This window comes from Lissotriton vulgaris, chromosome 8 (assembly GCF_964263255.1).
Source record: "Lissotriton vulgaris chromosome 8, aLisVul1.2, whole genome shotgun sequence".
In the NCBI taxonomy this organism is placed as follows: domain Eukaryota; kingdom Metazoa; phylum Chordata; class Amphibia; order Caudata; family Salamandridae; genus Lissotriton; species Lissotriton vulgaris.
The window spans coordinates 793,678,139-793,700,917 of NC_141696.1; the positions used below are offsets into that span (position 1 = coordinate 793,678,139).

The 22,779-nt window shown below is 45.5% G+C and overlaps 1 protein-coding gene across 1 annotated transcript in view; it reads right to left on the reverse strand.

The window, feature by feature from the left end:
- MRPS9 (mitochondrial ribosomal protein S9) overlaps positions 1–22,779 on the reverse strand; it is a 538,970-nt gene that overhangs the window by 230,785 nt on the left and 285,406 nt on the right. The gene's annotated exons all lie outside the window — the stretch shown is intronic.

Consider the following 22,779-nt stretch of genomic DNA (forward strand, 5'->3'; position numbering starts at 1 on the left):
TAAGAGTTTGGCGAATGGATTACTCCATCACAAACGTGACGGATATCCCATCCACCGTATTAAGAGTTCCATTATATTCTATTGGATATAATGGAACTCGTAATACGGTGGACGGAATATCCGTCACGTTTGTGATGGAGTAACACGGCCGCAAAACTCGTAAAAAGGCCCTAAGTGATGTTTGACACTTGGGGGTGCTATCACCTGAACCTGGAAGTCAGGAAATGAACACCTTGACACCTTTATATGAAATTTTTATTTCCTTGAGGTCCTGTAATGACAACCTCAACAGAATATTTTCTCTTGCAGCCAACCAATTAGTATTTGGGTCAGCTTTGAATTTACAAAGCCAAAAGGAACACCGGAGAAAAGCTCCCTATTCTAATGAAGTGCTTTATTCTTCAAATCTAGATCCATGGACAGTCCAAGAACCTCGGTACAGGAACAGTCTGAAAACGAATGGTCCCGCTATGTCTACCATTTCACCCTTCAAAGACCACCTGATAGATTTTTCCTAATGGTAATATCCCGAAAATATTGAACACATTTACATGTAAACAAATCTATGATTAGTAAATATTGAAGGATGCTGACAACTGTTCAATACAAAGATGTTTAAAAAAAAAATATTGAACAAATTGACACCAAATCAAGTAAATGCACTTCACTGAGTGAAGATATAGTTTCATGCCAAGGTTGATGTAACTCTATCCAGCATTTTTAATTAATTCTCAAACCCCTGCTTTGCATGTTTGAAGGCTGTGGACAGTGAGGGATAGACGTCCACAGAGGGTTTGAGGAAGGGAAGGGTCGTAGTTAATCCTGAGCACGTTTGAATACTATGTGCAGTGGGAGTTGGTAAGACATAAGGTTGATGTAGAATATCACCATAACATAAATATTTATTGAGAATAATTTTAGAGGCAATCTACAGCTTCTTCGGTTCATAACATAGGGGAGACTGCTGCATAGGAACTTCGAGTTCTAGGATCCTCTAGGGGCATTGAAGGAGGCCTGTGACTCACCTGCTGTCTGTTGCTGTCACAGAGTGCAATAAAACACATTTCCAAGCCCCGCAGAGTGGGGAGACTGCTGCGTGGAGACTTCAAGTCCCAGGATTCCCTAGGGGCATTGGAAGTGGCCCCAGACTCACCTGTTGCATGTTGCTGTCACAGAGCGCTATAATGTACATTTCCACAGACTGGCTGCGCAAGCCAAGGGCGGGCCAGTCTTCACCCGTCAACACCCGAAAGAGGCTGTCAAGCCCCATTTTGGCTTCAGGAGAGCATTGTGCTACTACTATTGTGGTTCACCATCCACCAGCCCGGTAACCTTTTTAGCTAACTAATTTTGGGACAACTGGGGGCCTAATATGGGGAAGTGGAAACTGCAGAGGGACAAGGACTTTGCCCCTAAGCAAACTTGTGGCACCACTCTTGACACTTTCTTAGTTTGTGCAGTAGGGGTAATTACAAAAGAAATTAACCTGGCAGACAGGCGACTCTCTTTGGATGCAGGGGAGGGCCTTAGCACCATGCCATCAGCCCTAGAAGTCCAACCAGCCCTCCATTCCCATTCCAGGCTTGCTGATGCTTTTGGTAACCTGTCCAATCCTCCCAGCACGTCCCTTGCAGTCCAGGAGAACCTGACTGAACGCCTCTTCTGAAATTTTAGGCAATAGTGTCTGTGCGCCTTCGGCCAAGAAAAAGCGTCGGGTAAAACTATCTAGAAACCTTAAGCAACAGCTTAACATCTCAAGTCCTCGGGGCCCTGAGGAGCATCAGAATGACTTGGCATTTCTTGATCCAGCCTGCGAAGGTATTTTGGAGAGACTCAAAGATATTATCACGCAGTGTTTCGCACCATTGGTGGAGAGACTTTATAAACTAGTCTGCTGTTAACTTGACCAAATCTTGCAGAATCATTAATGCGAACATAAATTCTCTTTCCTCCTTAGGTTCTGCCAATTCAGCCCCTACTGGCGTTCCTGGTACCCTAAGTGGAACGGGTAGGCCCCCAGGTCCCTATTCTTCTCTCTCCACCCTAGTCTCCCTCCCACTGACGTGATTATTCAGCAACCCCACTTACCTTCCATGGAGGCGGTTGTGGCTCTTATACCTAGCAGGAAGAAGTCCAACATCTTGTTGGCTGTGGTGAGCCTGATAGGGGTCCAGGAAAGGGCCTTCAACCTGATAAAGGCCCACATAGTCTTAATCTGACACTAGCTTGCTGCCCCTATGTGGCAATTATGACCGGGGGGCCCTCAACCTGACCATAATGCCTTGGAATCTACATCACAGTTGACAAATAAAGTGTGTCACTGGTTGTGTCGAAACGCTGACTTCAATATAAAAGAAAACTGTGACATCCTTTTTGTGAGGAGTGTGGAGTGGGTAGGCCCAGCGGCCAAAAGCCTGAAAGGGGATTGCATAGTAATCAGTTGCAAGTCACCAAGTTTAGCTAGGCGTTTCAGCCACAGCACCGACATGCTGCGCTCACAGATAAAGGCATCAATATTCTACCATAACAGTTCAGGGAGAAAGCAGATAGACTGGGGTCCTGATTAGCAGGATCCCAGTCAGACTAGTCAAAAACAGCATTGCATCCAGCAAAAAGTGGGACCAACGATATGAAGCAGATCCTACTTTCCTACAGTGAGTGTCTGAAAAGGTTCAGCGCTCCGTCCATCATCTCCTTGTGTTTACTTTGTTCACCCTAAGTGGCAGGGTATGCCCAGATGTGGGCCCCTTGCTCACTTTGCCACTGGATTCAAGCTAGACTGGCAGATGAGGGGTGAAACTCCAAAACCGGACTCAGGATACTTGTTCCCAGTCCAGGGAAGACCTGGCTTGGCAGTTCAGGCTGGATTGTTCCCATGAGGAACAGGGTCAAGACTGATTTGCATATGGCTGGATCTGTACTGGGGTGGCGAAGTGAGCTAAAGATCAATGATGGATTAAACCCAGATCTGTGACCAGGGTTGAGTGTCTGGAAAGTTTCAGCACTCCTTCCATCATCACCTAGTTCTTACTGCACTTTTCTTTATTTGCAGCTGCTAACCGATCATACTGTGTCTTTTGCATTTTCCTACTTTTTAAAAAAAGTGCCCTGTATTGGAACAAAGTCATGAATTCATAATGTGTGACCGTATATTTTAATCTAGTGTTGATTTGTTTGCATCATATATATAAAGGTTTTTATTTACTTTAACTTTGGACCTGCAAAGTTTTAACCTAATTTCTATTGATATGATCTTTTGTTGGTTTTTCTTTTTTATCATGTTTTATATTGTATGTAGATATCTTTTATAATTACGTCCTATAACCGAATACAGACTTTATTCATTCATTCATCCAACATGTTAACATTTATTTTAAACATTGTCGAAAATTCCCTTAAACAGCAGTTAAAGAGAAATTAGGACTCCAAAATAAAACTGAAAAAGCCTGAAATTGGCCAGCCATTGCTAGCGGCACTAATCATAACTAGTGCACACACCATGCGACCAGTAACTCCCATTCAAAATTCCATCGCTCTAAAAGAAAACACGATAGGGGTGTACCCTCTCCCCATTCCTTTTTGCCATGCAAATAGAGCTGTTTAGAATTAAAAGAATACTACACCAATTAATTGAGCATATACCTTTTGATACTGAAGAGTATAAAACAAGCCCATTAGCAGATAAAATGTTGCTCACTTTTATAAAACCAGATAATTCAGTGCCTGCTATGATGCCGATCTGAAATCCTACAAGAAAGTGGAAGATTTCAGGGTGGCCAAGGACAGGTCTGAGATCCTTAGTGTGTCTTTAGGACCATCTCAAGTCACTAGACTCCAGAGACGACTATCATTCAAATGGGCACAAACGTCAATTAGGTACTTAACTACGTGAATCGGCAAGTCGATGGAGACGCTCTTAGGGTCTAAATGGCTTGGGTTGAGATATGATTTTAAGAGGGATCTGATGAACTCAAAGCCACAGTACACCTCTCTGATGGGCAAAAATGAGGTCCCTAAAATGAATATGCTGCTGTGATTTCTCTATTAGTTTCAAGCAACACTTGTATCCAAACTGCATCTGGAACTTCAGAACTGTGAAGCAAAAACGTTTGCTATATCGTGTGAAAGGAAGTGTGAGTGGTGCCACAAAGTGTTTAAAAAACGTTGATAACCCACATTAGAGAGGGAGGCTTGTATTGCCGCAAAATAAAAAAAGTTATTTAGGTTTGGTAGCATTCTTTCTCGTGGATACTCTAACAGCACCTTCCTCGCATTAAGACTATCCTTGGAATCTGTGGGTAGATAGTGTATCCACTGGAAAGAGCATTACCAAAAGTAAGTAACTTGTTCTTCTGAAGGATACTTCTAACCGAAGATTCATGACCTTGTGAATAGGTCACAAAGCAGTACCTCCCCAAGTGGTGGTTTTGTGGAGTGGCTCAAACCAGGAAATCCTCCAACATAGAACGTTCGAAAGTGCCCTCCCGCCAGACCTGGCTATCCAGGCAGTAATGCTTCATGAACGTGTGGAATGACGCCCACATAGTAGCCTGACAGATGTACAAGACTGTCACACCACGCACAGCTCAGTGATAGTAAACGAAATGGGACACTCCTAAAAAATATTTAGGGTTCCGAATAGGTTTACTGCTATTTTCTTTGTTATAAATGTATTGAGAAGTCTGAGAAGTGGCCCTAACCATGCCATCTAGGAGGCAAGATTTAAGGCAACTGAAGACTTTTTGTTAACGAAATCTCTGCAGTTTGAGCATCTGGACTATTAGGGCTAAGATGAAATACTTTGCCTTTCTATTCCCCCCCCCCCCCTCCTCCCCACTGTACCTGAGAACTGCATAGGCACGGGCAAAGTGATTTTGGGGAGGGTGCTTCAGTGGGTAGACAACAATAACATTCTGTCGGACTACCAAGCTGGCTTTCGCTCCGGAACAGGGACCATAGAACAAGCTTTTAGATTGGTTCTTCTCTACTGGAAGGTGGTGGTGCTGGGCAAGGGCAGTCTTTACTTAGCCTTTATAGACCTGAAGACTGCCTTTGACCTAGTACCAAGGGTGGGGCTATGGAGGGTTTTGTCGGAGATGGGGCTGCCACCGTATATCCTGTCTTTATTGGTGAGGCTCCACTCCGACAATTTTGCTCAGGTGCGGTGGGGCACGCATGGTGAAAAAACGGACAGGATCCCTGTGGGGAGAAGTGTCCGTCAGGGATGTGTGCTTGCTCCCACTCTGTTCTCTCTTTATGTGAACGGAGTGGTCGAGCATCTGCTTAGAACTCCTGCAGATGCACCGTCCCTGGCGGGCAAGCGTATCCCCACACTACTCTTTGCTGACAACACCCTCCTTATCTTAAAGACTCCTATGGGCCTGCAGAGCCTCCTTAACAGCTTCCAGGAGTTCTGCTCACTTAGGGGCTTGATTATCAACACCAATAAAACTAAATATTTGGTTCTGAACCCTCCCAAAAAAATTGGTTGCCCCCTGGCGCTGAATTCCGTGCCCTTGGAGAGGGTGGCCGAATTAGACTACCTAGGAATTCGCTTAACTGATTCAATGCACTGGAATTCACACATCCAAAAAATGATACTTGGCCATAAAAGGGTGGGTGGTGCACTCCTAAAGAAGCAACGCTCCTCCTCAACCAAGCCGATCGCCCCAGTAGTGGAGATCTACAAAGCAAGAGGGGTTAGTGCTGCTTTGTATGGGGCGGAGCTGTGGGGTACGTGTAACCTTGAAGCCCTAGCTAGGTCAGAGTGCACATTTTTGAAGGAACTGATGGCCCTTCCCCAGAGTACCCCTTCCGAACCCGTTTTAAAGGATCTGGGTTGTAGATCGATTAAGGACCAAGCCCAATTACGTCCCTTGCTACTCTGGGCTCGCCTGTGGCGAGTGCCCGAGATGGCCTCATATGCAGAAGCTCTGTCAGAGGTGATGCAAATGGAGGTCTGGTCCAAGATCAAGTGGCTGAGGGACGTGAAACGCTTGCTTGGGGTCATTGGTCTCGGCGAGGCGTGGGGGTCCAACACTGCCCCCCCTCAAAGCCGTCCTAAAGAAACTGTACTGGACTTGGATCTCTTGTCAAATTTCTACAGACTCTAAACATTGCAAATAGACTTCAAATTTTATGATTATTAAGGATGTGGTGGTTTATGAACTGTATCTAGATATTCTATCCAACCCCCTAGATTGAGCCCTGTATTTTAAATTCAGAATAGAGAAGTTTCCTGTAAACGAATTGTTAGCACAGTGGAAAACTCCCTACCAGCGATCTCCTTTTTGTGCGTCATGCCCAACACGTGTCGAGTCTGTTGCCCATCTTTTTTTTTAATGCCCCGCCTATTTAGCCCCTAGGCGGCAGTGGCTCAAACCACTATGTAGCCATTTGGGCACTCGGCAACACAAAGTGGCCCTACGTATTTTAATGTCCGACACACACACTTTGTTTGTTTGCGGTGTAGCCAAGTTCCTGAAATGGTCTTGGTTAATTCGTTCAAAAAGGCTTGCCTTGTCAATTTAATACTTGTCTTAATTGCTCTTACAATGTTTTTATTGTGTAAATCGAATGTGCATGTAAATATTGATTTTAACCCATTGTATTTTGCTTTTATGATATTCTTTTATAACGAAATAAAGCCTTCAATCAATCAATCAAAAAATATTTAGGGTTCCGAATAGGTTTACTGTTATTATTTTGGTTATAAAATTATTGAGAAGTCTGAGAAGTGGCCCTAACCATGCCATCTAGGAGGCAAGATTTAAGGCAACTGAAGACTTTTTGTTAACAAAATCTCTGCAGTTTGAGCATCTGGACTATTAGGGCTAAGATGAAATACTTTGCCTTTCTATCCCCCCCCGCCCCCTCCTCCCCACTGTACCTGAGAACTGCATAGGCATTCCTCAAGGCAGAAGGTTTTCAGTATATCATGAGCAGAGGTAAACAATCAGGTTCAACTATCCACACCCTCCCTGCTAAAATCCACGTTATTCTTTCCCCTTTAGCCAAAAACAATGCCTCATCTGCAGATATGGTTTCCGGGAGGTTACAGTATACGCTTGTCACTCGTATCTTCAGGAAGCATTCTTTGGATCCTGATACCATGGCCTCCTAAAAGCCAAGTAACAGGCTTCCATATATGGTCACACTACTGGAGCAAGCGGTTTCCTTGCAGCTCCATGAATTTGTACCTGGCATCTCTGTTTTCCTCCTGGTTTTAGTACCAAGTAGGCTATTGTGTCAATCCTAGATGAGCTGTGCAGTTGCATGGATTGCAACGTGTCAGCTACATTTATCCAGTTAGACTTCACTGCATCCTCGATAGAATGAATCTTCACATTCTTCTCAAGAAGCTGTTGGAAACAGGCATATGCTGAACTGCTCTCTGCTGGTTATCCAGCTTTCACTTCAATAGGTCCTTTTAGATCTCAATACCACTTTGTTGATCTACTGTCAGAATCTTGGACGTGGAGTCCCTCAAGGTTTCATCTCGTCTCCACTGTAACTACATTTTTACATGGCTGTTTTGACTCATCTTATCCAAGTCAGTGGTTTTGTCCTGTTTCTTTGTGCAGATGAAACACATACAACGCTGAAGGCTGCTGGAAATGCTACGGTGGCGATCTCTGCTTTTCATGAATTACTGGCCATAGTAGAGCTTTGAATGAGCAAGGATCACGTTGATGGTCTCAAGTAGAACAAAGCCAAGATTGAGATTCTTAGTCCCATAAGAACTTCTGGGGTCCCTGTCTGGGAATATCCTTACAGACTGACTTCATTCAACCCCAATCAAGCTCTTTTCAACTGTGTGAAGACTTTGCGTGTAATGGCTAAGTTCAAAGCCACAGGCAATTTATGTTTGTCACCCAATAGCTGCACCAATAAAAGCACCATGGATACATTTATTGTGCTGGCAGTACGGGTGCTGAACAAGGGACATTTGCTCAGGGAGAGAAGGCTATTGAATCAGGGGTCTAACCAGGGTGCGTCTTTGGGCATTGCTTGTAATCTTGTTTGTTTCCCTACAATGGAGCCCTCAGCAGTGTGTGCTAGCAGAGCCCTCAACCTACTGAACTGGGGCTAAGAGAAATGAACAGAAACTCCCCATTACCTGTGACAGAGGTGTCCACCCCGATGGTGTGGAAATTTGTCATTACAATTGGGAAAACGCGAAGTGAGTGCCTGTGTGACAGAGGGGTACCCTAATGTGCGCTCTCATTAAGCCACTTTCAGCAAGACTGCCACAGATCGAGTCAATCTTAACAAGCTGGAGGCCTTGAAGGCAATAGCATCAGAAAGTGATGCAGTATCATCTGCTTTATCGTCAGCGGCTTTGATGCAGGAGGCTGTCTGGGCTTCCTCAGAAGCGAAAAGCACCTCTACTGCACTTATACAGGCTAGCATAGCAAACAATACCTCATACCCCAAGACAAATCCATGGTTGGGTGTCAGAATGGGAGGCAGAATGGTATGTCTGCCTAAGGGACTGCCTCAAAACAGGTTTGCGCCTCAGCAGCTACCTACTATTAGCCTTCTGCCTGAAGCCTTATGTTCTCACCCTAATCAACGCTTCCTTGCTTGGAGAGGGAACATTCGAAATCCCCCTGACTTCCGCCCTTCCCTATTCGACCATTTTATTTCAGTGAGATGAGTATCACGGACTGGCCCTTCTGGAACAAATGCCACTAGGGACATCCTTGTTATAAATTTTAATAACCATCTCATTGTCAGGTGCTTACTTTTCGTGTTTGCAATCTTTATGGCAGTACTAGTGACATTTTGATATTCACTCTTGGTTTTCAATATAAAGCAGCTTTTCCATGACCGAAAGATGACACACTCCATAACCGACCACAAGCCCCAGCACCTGAAAAGAGCGTTTCCTTGCAAAATCACTTTTTACCATTGCAAGATCTTACAGATATTAACTGACAATATTGTCTTTCCTCCTGCAGCAGCCCCATTATAGAAGCTAGCCCAGATCCTAGGCCAGCTTGCCCCACCTGCAGCTATTTGTTCCCCCTTAACTTAGGTTCAATAACGGTGGCGAGCTAGAATATAGCTCAATATGAAGCTACTGCAGACTGTAGAGTGTGGTGATCTTTTAAAGAAACTTTTGACTTTGTTTTGTTGCAGGAGACATAGAAGGTATCAGAGATTTAGCATGATGGATACAGTTGCTACTCTGTTGCCGCGCAATCATCCAGCCCGGGGAGAGCAAAGGGGGACTATCAATTTGGATAAAGAATTCACTTAATTTTTTTAGGTTCTTTCCATTAATGTAGATAGCAGCGTGATACAGGAATTAGTTGTAATGGGCAACAACAATTAAAAATGTTGCCTTTTTAGAATTTTGAATTCAAACACTACGACCTACAAGAGACTGTTTGAGGTGTTTGACTCTGTTGCTAAGTCTTATGGGGCAATCTGTACTATAATAATGCCATTTATTTAGGGATTTTAATGCAGTTTTAAAAGTTTGTGCCTGTATCAAGCTCATAGATCTGTCAGAATTCCAGTCAGCATGCACACATGTCCAACTTTGGAGGTATCGAACTTGGGAACTTCATATTAGAGAGAGACTTGATAAGTACTCACAAGCTATACTCTACATACATTCCATTTGCTCCCATGTTTTTTGGCCATGGATGTTCAACCATAATCGAGTCAATATTTTTGCCAGGTCAATTCTTAGCTCTGCCTCAAAATGAGAACCTTGATATGGGCATTGCAGATCATCATAACCCCATTAACCTTTCTATTAACCTTTCTATTCAGATTCAGATTAGCTTTATTCGATTTTTGTTACATAAAATCATAAAAGCAACATTTCATATATATACATACAATTTATACACAATAAAACCTTTTGTAAAACAGTATTAAATCAGTTTAAGGTACTTCGCTAATCACAAAATTCCGTTTTCTTAAAACATTTTTAAAAAATCCAGTCATCACCATGGTACAGGTTGCGTTTCCCAGTTGCTGCAGGCTAAGAAACGCAGGGCGGCATTGCCGACAAGCAACTTGTTTCAAATACTGTTTAATCCACCTTTTACGCTCACTCTCATACAGTTTACAAAGCAATACTATATGAAAGGTGGATTGCACCGATGTACAGTCACATGGGCAAGGAGCTAGGGTTCTTGACCAATCGTTTTTACTTGTGAATGTAACTAACCGGTGGAATAAATTAAACCTACATCTTGTTAAAATAAATCTGTCAAAGCCCAAGTTACATAAGGTCAAATATGGCTGAATTGTGTAGGTAGTCAGCGATAATTGATGCTCACTAACTGTTTTCTTCGTCATCTCTTCTACACACCTTAGAAGTTCAAAGTGAGCTATACATAGCCTCTTCAATTCAGACTTCGAGATGTTCATGATTGAGACTGGATTACTAAAATACTCAGCCCGTTGTATGTCTGTAAATATTTTCCTGATATACTCAAGCCAGGCTATGCGCTTTGCGTTTTCAAGGGCCATGACATCCTTTATTATATCCTGGTTTAGGACAAGGGCCACTGAGACCCATACTCTGCGCCAGAGTAGAACCGGTTGTAGTTTAATCAAATCGGATATGTACTCCAACCCCATTTCCTGATGACAATTAAAGACTGAGGTACCTTTCGGGAGAGGTAAAAGGTATCTAAGGAAGTTATTTTCTTCAACTTGGATCGCCGATGTATCCTGATACCCCCCGATCCCTGCCCCATACAATGCAACACTTCTGCATTTAGATATATAAATCTTTAACATGATTTCAGGGGGTCTTTTGCCCAACTTGGCGGCAAAATTTTTTAGTGCTCCAATAGTGCGCTTAAAAGATAGGGTCCTATTCTTGATCTCGGGCCCCCAGGAGCCAGAGCACTCAATTATGACCCCTAGGTATGGGAAAGTTTTAGTGTGCTCAATTACAAGTCCCGACGCCTTAAGGTTTTTACAACTTGCACGTCCCTTCCCACACCGCATCACGTATGATATTTTAGCATTTATCATAAGACCCCTTTCTTTCATGAATTCAAGATATTTTGTTACGGCTTTCTGCGCTCCCACCTTAGTTCTCGCCATCAGTACCGCATCGTCTGCGTACAGGAGTGATACAATTGGGTTACTTCCATACCTTGGGGAGTCTATTTTGCAAGCACCCAGTTCTTCCTCAAGTTTGTTCGTATAAAGGGTAAAGAGAAAGGGGGCCAATACGCACCCTTCTCTTACCCCTTTTTCTATACTGAAAGACCCAGTGCACTCTCCCCTCAGCCCATATCTAACCTTGGCAGTTGCCCCTGAATACAGCTGCCTTAGGAAGAGTACAATGGCAGGCTCAACTTCCATTTCCTCAAGAGTTTGCCACATCTTGGAATGTATCACGCAGTCAAAAGTTGGGGATAGGTCAACAAAGATGCATATAGTTGAGGAGGAGCTTCACGGGCAAGCAAGATGGCCGCGTAAGCTCGGAGCTCCGGAGACCCTCCGACCCTCCGCATTAATCCTGATAGAAATCCTGATCCACGGCTGTGGAATATTGTGGGTGAACGGTTGTTGAGACGGGACCCGCTGTCCGATTCAAAATCCGACACTCCTAGACGGAGCTACACCGTGTTGAAGATTCGTGCCAGTGACGTGCTATTGCCTGTGTGGTGGCTGACGACGGCGACGTTGTAACACATAAACGGTGTGCTGGGAGAGTGACTACTCAGTTGGCCCTACGAAGCACGCGGAGTCACAGAGTGGTACTTCGCTGAGAGGCAACTGCTGTCCGTGGCACTTGGAAGTCGCCCTGAATAGCCGGGGTGGCCTTGGTGTGTGATCCATTGTTTCGGCCCCCGAAACCATCATGGCGGGCAAAGGCGAGCCAGATAAGGCGACGAACCGAGTAAGTAGGAAAACGACTTATTCCCAGTCGAACAAAATGGATCGCTACGCCCAGCAGAAGACTTCACCAGCCGCGGCTGCCCGGCCAAAGGACTCTCGACGAGAAGAGTCGCCAGACACGTCAGACCCGACACTTCGAGACGTTATGGGCGCCATTGCGGGCATCAAAACGGAGATGCACAAACAACATGAGGTCCTGACTCGTAAAGTTGACACCTTGGCGATTGAGATCAATCTAATCAGAGCCGATCTGGGTAAGACCAACGATAGGGTCAAATCGTTGGACATTAATACCGCGAGCCTCACAACTGATGTATCGGACCTACAAACAGAGGTCCGAGACTTGAGGTCGGCCAACGATCTTTTCTCGAGGCGGCTGGAGGATTTTGAAGGACGTGTCAGGCGACAGAACGTTCGAATCATAGGCGTACCAGAAGGGGCAGAGGAATTGGCCACTGATCTCTTTGTTGAAGACCTGGTACTAACTCATCTGGCCCCTGCGGGCCTCAGCCGTCTCTTCTCAGTGGAGCGGGCTCATAGGCTGCCGGGGGGACGCCCGAAACTGGGTGCCCCGCCGAGACCCATTATAGCACGGCTGTTTAATTTCAGGGATCGGGACGCTATCCTTCAGGCCTCAAGAAAGAACGGGCCGCTGAAGTTCCAGAATGCAGACATAAACTTTTATCCGGACTTTACTCGATCTGTACAGCGGCAGCGACAAAGTTTTGCGGGGGTGAAGAGGCGCCTTAGAGACCTGGGTATGAAGTACTCGATGATGTTCCCTGCTAAACTGCGCATTGAACATGATGGCCGTGCTTTATTCTTCGATTTGCCTGAAGTGGTGAGCGAGTGGTTGGACACTTTGCCGCAAAGACAAGATGAACGAGAGGAACTTTCGGAGGGCGCCTCGGGAGGCCCTGAGCAACATGAGTAGAGTCTATCTTCGCAACTTTATCGGACGGTGGAACTGTTGGCGACAACCGTTGTCACACTACTGCACTTTAAAATGCATATCCTTCGCTTGATTTTGGAGGGTGGCGGGGGGGCCTGTGCGATCTCCTTTCTCCTCTAGGGTCTTTCTGTAGCGTAGTTTTCTGGGGCGACAGGCACACTGCTGGTTGGGGGGGCTACTTAGTCTGATGCAGGGGTGCAGGGTGGGGGGTGGTTCGGTTGTTGGTTGTGTGTTTTTTCTTTTTTTCTCTCTCTTTTTCAAGGCAATGTAAATACTGTAATTCTTCTGCTTGTGTAACTATGATGCCTGCCGGGATCGGCAAAAGCCCACGATTTGACGATGGGGGGTAGGAAACTTAAAGTATTATGTTGGAACGTCAACGGGCTGGGGGATCGCATAAAGAGAGGTGTGGTTCTGCAACTGTTTAAAAGATGTATGCCTGACGTTATTTTGCTACAATAGACACACTTGGTGGGAAACATGTGCCAATCGCTTAATAGGAAGGGCTTCAAGATGGTGGCACATTCGGGGTTCTCTTCAGGTTCCCGGGGGGCGGGGATCATGGTGCGCGCGTCTCTCCCTCTTGAGATTGACTCCAGTGTTGCTGATGAGAGGGGGCGGTACGTTGCTGTCTCGGGGAGATGGGAGGGACGGTCTTTGGTTCTGGTTTCAGTTTACGTTCCCCCTGGGATGCAAAACAACACGTTTCAGGATATTGGGAGCGCCATTTTGGGTCTGCCTGAGGGTCTGCTTATTATAGGAGGCGACTTCAATTCAGTTTGTTCGGGGACCCTGGACAGACATCCACCCAGAGATCTCCGAAGTTCGCAATCGTGGCTCCCCGACTTCCTGGACACTATGGGACTTATTGACTGCTGGCGGCTCATGCATCCTACCCAGAGTCAATACTCCTTCCACTCAGGGGCACATGGAAGCCTCTCCAGAATCGATTACGTTCTGGCTCTAGCGGCCCACGCTTCTGCAGTCTCTGAAGCCCAATGGCAGGCTAGGGGCATCTCAGACCATTCCCCGGTCTGGGTGTCCTTTGACTTCGACATTGTGGTGACCGAGAGGGTGGTATCGGTTAATCCGTGGTACTTCCGCAACCCCAAGACTCGTGGACTTCTGGCCAAGGCTATTGAGTTCTATTTTTCTGAAAACTCGGGGTCAGTTGTATCGGCTGTTACCTTATGGGAGGCATTTAAGACGGTCTTGAGGGGTGAGGCGTTCTCCCTTATTGCTGATGTTCGGAGACGCAGAGACGCGGATGTGGTGCGTATCGAATCTGAGATTAAATCTCTGGACTCCCAACTGGAAGTCGACCCGACACCGGACCTACTCCATGTTCTCTCACTTAAACAGTCAGAATATCGGGCTATTGTCACTGACGCTGCCAAGGTCATAGGTAGAGAGCAACAGGGTAGGATCTACGATGTCGGGGATAAGGCGGCAAGCTCATCGCTTGGCTGGATAAAAAAGAGAGAGCCAGCCGGGTGGTCCCGGAGGTGCTGGGAGAGGACGGCGTGACTGTCACCGATCCGAGTGCCATTGTCGCGACGTTTGCAGACTATTTTGAGACCGTTTACACCTCGGTCTCTGATAAGTCCGAGACCGACTCTGGGGAGCTTTTGGCAGAGACGGACCTCCCGTGTCTGTCGGAAGAGGACCGGGACGACTTGGATAGAGATATTACCGCTGATGAGATTGCCCTCGCCATACGCTCCCTTAGATCCGGCAAGGCGCCCGGACCCAATGGTATACCCGTGGACCTCTATAAGATTAAGCCTGATGTCGTCTCCCCGCCCCTGCGGAACATGTTCCTGGAGGCACAGGAGATGGGCATGCTTCCCCTGGACCAGAGACTGGCCACCATTGTGGTCATTCATAAGGAAGGGAAAAACAGAGACCTGTGCCGATCGTATCGTCCCATCTCTCTGTTGAATTCTGAACCCAAGATACTGGCTAAATTGCTGGCCAACCGTTTGGTTGGCCCGATTGGCGACTTGGTGCACCCGGACCAATCAGGCTTTATTCCACACCGCAACACTGCCCTTAACCTTCGGAGACTGCATGGGGCCCTCGCCAGGGCCCACACGCTCAGGGAGCCAGCCGTCCTGGCGTCTTTGGATGCTACGATGGCGTTCGACTCCCTCGAGTGGAACTATCTGTGGGCAGTGTTGGCGAAGTTCGGATTTGGTCCGGAATTCATAGGGTGGGTCAAGCTCCTGTACGCTAGCCCGCTGGCCAACGTAACGGTTAATGGTCGTGTGTCCGCGTCCTTTGCTCTCCGCAGGGGCACCAGGCAGGGTTGCCACCCATCGCCCCTGCTGTTTGCATTAGCGCTTGAACCACTGGCTGCGTGGCTGCGACACCACCCAGATATACATGGAATACGCTGGTCCCCTGGATTCGAGGACCGGGTGTCGCTATACGCTGACGACATCTTACTATATCTCACCTCTCCCTGTAAGTCGCTCATTGTGGTGTGTGATGTGCTCCGTCTCTTTGGTCGTCACTCTGGCCTGGTTATCAACTGGTCGAAATCGCACCTGTATGTTCTGAGAGGGGGGACGCCTCGACTTCCAAGGGACTGCAACACAAAGGTCTCGCGGCAGGGATTTAAATACTTGGGGATCTATATTTCAACGGATCCCAAAGTCCGCTACACGAATAACTTGCTTCCCCCTCTCGTCCGTCTCCGGCGTGACGTAGAGGGCTGGCGGAAATTCCCGCTTTCCCTGCCTGGGCGTGCGGCACTGTTTAAAATGATGTCCCTGCCTAGGTTCCTGTATGCACTACAAAATACCCAGGATCCGGTCCCATCCAGTTACTTTAGGGAGGTCGAGGGTTTGCAACGGGCCCTTCTCTGGGATGACAGGCCACGCATCGCCATTACGAAGCTTACGCTCCCGTGGTATGATGGAGGTATAGCATTGCCTGACATCCGGAGATAATACTGGGCTTCACAGTTAGCAGCCCTGAATCACGGCCTCTACGGTCCAGCAGTAAGTCCAGGTTACGCCATGGATCGGTGGCTCTTGGACGACGAGAAATACCATAGGGCGCTATACTCGAGATCTTTGGATGGTCGAATGTCGGGGCCCACGAAGACAGCTGTACACATATGGCGGACGATTACGAAGTCACAGGGATGGAAGGGTCGGCTTACGATGGCAACTCCTCTTTTTGATTCTGAAATACTGTGCAAATTATGGCATACGAAGGGATTCGACAAGTGGGACATGATAGGCATATCTAAGGTGGAAGATATGATTGTGAAAGGGGAGATAAAATCCTTTACTCTTTTACAGACGGAGTACCAGCTGGGTGGAACAGAATATTTCCGGTACGCCCAGCTGCGTCATGCCCTTCTAGCTGCTATGCCGGAGGGTGAGAAGATCCCCGGGTACTCCCCGTTGGAGGATAGGGTGCTGGACGGCCATATGCCGGACAGTGCGATTTCTTTAATTTACAAAAATCTTATTAATGACCGTACTGACCTCCTCCTTGGGGTGAGAGACCAGTGGGTGCGTGATGGGATAGAGCTAGACGATGAGGACTGGCAATATGCAGTGTCCTCCCCCAAGGAGGTGGCTATCCCGGCCAGGCTGCGGTTGGTTCAATTAAAAATTCTTCATAGGGTTTATGTGACGGGCCCCAGGTTGATACACATGGGACACTCAGTGGACGGCTTTAGCCACCTTTATGCACATTATCTGGGAGTGCAGTGTAGTAGCCTCCTACTGGAGGCGGATACATATGATCATGAGCGAAGTGACCGGGGTGGATGTTCTGGCGGAGGCCCGTCACTGCCTCCTGAATGTGTGGGGTCCTACTGATTATAATAGTGCACAAACCCAATGGGTCACCCTGGGAAACATGGTCGTGAAACGAAATATTGCCCAGATGTGGGGTGCTGCTACAACCCCAAAGGTGGTACAGTGGAAGGCCAACATGGATTGGTGTATGCTCCAAGAGAAGACGGTGTATGTGGCCAGGGGTAAACCAAAAAAGTGGCAAAAGATATGGGGGGCCTGGAACGAGTATAGTGGTGACATCTGCATACCGCCTGACACCGCCCCCCTGGAAGAACGTTTGACCCCGTAGTCTACGGCTCCAACACATGTTCTATTTGCAGATCTATCCTGTATCCTCCCCCCCCCTCTAAGGTCTTGCAAATGGGTACTGTTCATATTGTCTTTTTAGGTTCTTTGGCCTAGCCTTTCCCATGTTCGGGCTCTGTTGCACAAATGTTTAAATTGCCTTGCTTTTTAGCACTAGTTTGGTGCTTTCTCTTTATCATCTTAGTTAATTTCTTAAAAAATACAAACAAAACCTTGGTACGTTTTGGTAACATGCTTCTTGTACACTAGCCTTCTGGTCGTTGATATGCTGCCTGGCCTCCGGGATGTATGGCTAAATAGCTGTGTACACTCACTTGAAAATAAAGGTTTTCAAAAATTAAAAAAAAAGATGGCATATAGTTGACCTTCTTTAGCCCGAGTGCATTTGGCTTGTAACAAAACAAAGTTTAGAACCTGCTCTATTGTACCCATCCCTTCACGAAAGCCATACTGTACAGGGCTCAAAATATCGTGTTCCTCCGCCCATAGTTGTAATTTATTTACGACCACCCTCCCAGCCATTTTCATGAGGGAATCTAGGTAAAGAGATCGGTCTATAATTTGACGGGAACTCCCTGTCCCCCTTTTTGTATATCGGTATAATAACCGATTCTGACCAGGTACCAATAAAGCCTATGGCACAACAAGCCTGAAGAACCCGGGTACAGAGTGGGGCCCATAGATCTGTATTTAATTTAAAAATGTCATTAGGGATCCCATCCGGTCCCGGGGCTTTATTATTTTTACTAGCTTGTATAGCCATCTGTACTTCCTGCAGGGTGATCCCCATAGTAATAGGATGACAGTTGCCCCTCTCAGTGGGCAACCTTTCTATTGATATTCCAGTATCACAATCTATTTTCCTTCCAGGGTCTAGTCTTCGTATGAGCACTAAAGATAATAATTTGCACCTGGAAATTATCTAATCCCTCTATCCGTTTGAAAAAATCAATTAAGGGCAATTTTGAGGCTTTTATCATCTGCCACGCAGCTGGGGGGGGGGGGGGGGCAGGGCTGCTACTGAGCCTTTCAAATACATATGTGTAAGGGTAACAGTTCTGCTTATGAAGCCTGCCCACTGCCCTGATGCAGGGTTTCAAAATGGTTTGATACCAATTGTTCCATGGCTAACCGTGACTTGATAAATGACCTTGGAACTTAAACGAGGGACAGTGAGTTAAGTGAGGAGATGCAGAGCCCACTACAGACATACCCTCAAATGAAGGAAGCATTAGATTAGGGGTTGGAAACTGGAGGACAAAATGGATACTAAGCTATTCTGTCTAACAATTAGCAGGACAAGGAATAGCAACAGGGATTAGATGTCACTATGATCACACATAAGGCAGATGACTGGGTTGACAATTTTCCGAAGTTTATAGTCTCACTAGCAGCGAAGTCCAGAATGCAAGTCGGCCATTTGCAGAAAATCCTAGTACCTGTCTAAAGATAGGCTAGGATGAAGCAACAAGATCCCTTCAAACAAAGCCCCCAGTACTGACGAGGTTTTGATTGACCTACTTCAGTGTATTCATGATATCTGGGCACCAAAGGTAAGTAACCTTTTGAAAAGATTGAATTCTGCTAACATGCCATCTTCTTGTTCTACTTCCTAGATAGTACATATCTTTAAAAAAGAGGACTGACAAGACCCTAGTTATTATCGACCAATCTACCTTATCGATTCAACAACAAATGTTTTGGGGAGAATGATTTTTAATACAATTAGAACTAGGGTCAACAGTCATACCATTTTAAGATTCTGTCAATATGGGTTCAAGGAGTATCTTAGTAGAATAAATTTCAACTTCTCATCAGCAAGTATGTTATTGCCAGGCACTGCCCAGTGTACTTGGCCTTCATTGACCTGTCTAGCGTATTCAAATGCATTATTAGGTCCAAGTTATGGCAGAGGCTAATAGACAAAGGCATGGATCCTGCCCTGGTCAACTTTTTGTCCTCTTTTTATCAGTCCCTATCCGCCATGGTCTGTTTCGGAGCAAATGGCGAGTGTATCGTGGCTTTTTGTCTAGAAAGAAAAGGGTATCAGGGTTTACCTTATCTCCTATTCTATTTACACACTATAATAATGACCTGAGTAACTATCTGACCTCGTGCGGACAGAATGTACTGTGAATCCTCAATCTGCAGGCCCCAGCTTTACTGTATTATGATGAAGCAGTGTTACTGGCATTCACGCCAAGGAGCCTGTCGCTCCTGATCAAAGGTTTTGCTAATTTTATAAAGGACCTATATATGGATATCAATTACTCTAAATCCCATATCATGGCTTGCAGTACTAAGAAACAAAGACAAATTAACTCCAACAAGCTAATTACGGTGACCAGCTTTCCATATCTGGGGGTTTGTTTCGATTCAACTGCACTCTGCCATACTAACGTATCTGCCAGGCAAGTCAAATGTATTCTGTCAATCAGTCAGTAACTTTTTCACCCTAGTGGGGGGTAGGCCAACCACAGCCTTTCTCAAAATATATAAAGCACAATGTGTTCCTGTAGCAACTTATGGTGCGGGTGACTGGGGTTCTGCTAACATTGATAGCGTCCAAGTCGAAGAAAATCGTTCTCGTAACAGACTTTTGTCCCAGCCTCCCAGCTGCCCTCACTTTGTCACGAAGAACTAAAGCAGAACCTCATTAGATTTTCACCCTTGGTGCTTTGATTATCAATATGGAATAATCCCTGTGCAACTTTTAATCGGATATTATATACAGCCTAAATATCCCAAGGCTCTCCTACATAAGCAATTGCTTTTCTCTGTATGACAGAGGTCTTCAAACTGGGGGCAGGCTCTCCTGGAGTGGCATTAAGTTATCTCAAGGGGCGCACCAGTCTCTGGCCAAGGGAAGCATCATACTTTCTTTTAAGTGTTAAAAACATGAGCAGCAGTAAACCACCTTGTAATGGGCCATCACTAACAACTTTTGTTATTTCCATCCTGACTGGGAGTGGGTGTATACAGGTGTGGCAGAGCTTAACAGCAATGTTTAGACATATTTAAACTTTGCTAATTTAGCAGAATAATGGTGAAAAAATTGAGGCGGGATGAGGATTTTTTTTTTTTTTTTTTACTTACAGGGGGGCGCAGCATTAAGAAGTTTGAAGACTACTGATGTAGGCCATCCCTTTTTACTAACCCCAATAGCATGACCAAGCTTGATAATGTTGGCTGACGCTTCCTTTTTTGGATGCCAGGCGTACTAAACGTGATCTGAAGGAAAATGTAAAACCTACAAATAAGCAATACATTTTCCTCTAGACTACTGTTGGTATTAAACCATATTTATTGTATACTGTCAGTCAGCAGGAGAGGTCACTATTATTGAGATTTAAAACTGGTTCTATACGGAGCCTGTTATGCTTTCCTCTAGGATATTTTGGTGGGTACTGTCCCTCAGCTTATCCCTGTGACGAATTTTCCCAACAAATCCTGTTAAATTTAATTTTTTTCTGCAAATTTATGTCAAGTATACCAGGTTCCATCTCTTGCCAATTGTGAACGCTCACAACTTCAGACTATGTAGACAGGGTCTCATTTTTCTTCAGCCTCACAGAGATCCTATGATTTGCTTCGCAGTTTCCTCTGTTTTAAAATGCTCCGTCTGTTTTCCTAAATATATATGCCTTTTCTAACTTTTATGATTTTTTTAATGCTTTTATATATTGTGATTTTATGGACGTGGGCTTTTATTGAATACATTATCTTTGATTGATTGACTGGGTGTAATAATTCATTAGTCTGTGATTGGTGTCTCAGGTCGACTTGGTGGCAATGTCCTGCTCTTTCCAACTGCGTACCTTAAAACACATTTTATATTGGATTTATTTCTCACGCAATATGCAGATTGTGCATTTCTTCATTGTGGCCAGCCTCAATTACTGTAATTATATTTACCTCCGCATGTCTGATTACCTGATCCACAAACCACATATCGTTCAGAATCATGCAGCTGGACTAGTACAAAAACTTAAGTTAAAAGGTCACAATTTTTACAGCTTTGATGAAACTCCAAAGGTTCCCCGTAAATTCCTGCATTCTATTCAAATCCATGGGCCCCACACATAAGGCCATTTATTCCTCTCAGTCCCAGCTTTACTATGTATCAACTTTCAAGCTTCTTGAGATCGAAACACTAACTTCTCTAATCAGTTCCCATAGTTTGCTTTGGTGGTCGTGCTTTCTCCATACTTGCTGCGATAAAGTGGAATTCTCTACCTGTACAAGTTTGAAAGATGACTGACGTATGCAAATTTAGGAAGGCATTACAAATGTGACACCCTATAAAACACAAGCACGAGGGTGAATAGAAGGATACAATCAGATGTATCAAAAGGTTACTTATGAGCGCAACTGCAGTTGTAAACCATTGATCAGTTACTGATTCCGCAGTTTGAGTAGTAACTCATTTTAAAATGGGTGGTTGGACTCCTGGGACAGCTACCCACTTGGAAATCGTGGTGGGAGGAGCAGAAATTGCTCCAAGGGCAAAAATGCATGTTGCCCGATGTATTTAGAACACAGACACATTTTCTGAAGAACCATCTGTTCTATGGGATGCTGTAAAACAATGGTGCTACCCTATAAATGCAATCGCAAGAATGGGGGTCTGGTGTTCCTCGCAGGCTTTCATCCATGCATTTGCAGCCATTATTCAAGGGCCACAAAAATCTTAATTAATATTAATGAGACAGAAGGTTTTGAGACCCTATAGAAATATACGTTTTGCTCAGCAACTCATTAGTTCATCAGTCGCATTGCAAAATGAAAGGCAATTTGCAAATCAGTCGGCAGGCAATGTGCACATCCTGAATGCGGTCTACCCTCAGTAATTCTTCATGCACAAGATCCATTGTGTAAAAGAGGTACCTCAGTGAAAACAGGGTTGCTCAACCCAGGAAAAAAGACAGAGACAAAGGCAGGGCCGGACTGGGAACCCAAATCAGCCCTGGCAATTTTGATAGACCAGCTCCCCTGCGGCTTTTGATACTGGAGGCCGATATAGCAGCACTGCTGCCAAACCGCCCCCGGTAACAACAAGCATTTGCAATGAAATCGGTCTCCCATTTACGCAAGTTTGAGCCATTGACATTGCAAAAAAGAATGCCTTTTATTTTTGTTTTTGTTTTAAAAACATAAATAAAAGGCATTGTTATTTACAATGCCAATAGCTGTAACTGCGAGACCTATTGCATTGCAAGTGCTTGTTAGTAAGAAGCTGGTACTGTGATAACAGACCCAGGAAAGGGACGGGGCTAAATTCGTCGTCTTGGGTAGCTTTTAATACAGGCTGCAGGTCCAACCGGACCATCCGACCTCTCTGCTTCTGGCTGCTTCGACAAGCAATCGAAGGCGGGACCGCACCGGCCTAAGGAAGATTGGGGGGCGGATGCGAGCCTGGACTGAGACTGACCAGACCTGTTATTCGAGAGACGTAAGTGGATGTTCTTGTTAGACTTCTTTCTTAATGCCCATCAGTACACATTTCAGACTGCCAGCAGTAAAGGGAAACATGCACAGTGGTCGGCGTTGGTCCACATTTCCTTTACGAAATGCACCACTGGATCTTGCGTTGCTCGTTCCTATTTAACTCAGAAATATAAAAATGTTACGAAGTGGAGAGTGAGAGGCCTGCAGGGTTTAGTATGTTGATGGTGAAAAGACAAGACAGTGTAGTATTTTCCTATGCTTTATAAATTACTCTGTTTCACCACTTGAGGATCTTTCTTGATTAACGGACGATTTAGCCATATTTTGTGGACAGTATACGGTGGTGCCCCGCCACCCCCCATTTGTCGAGCG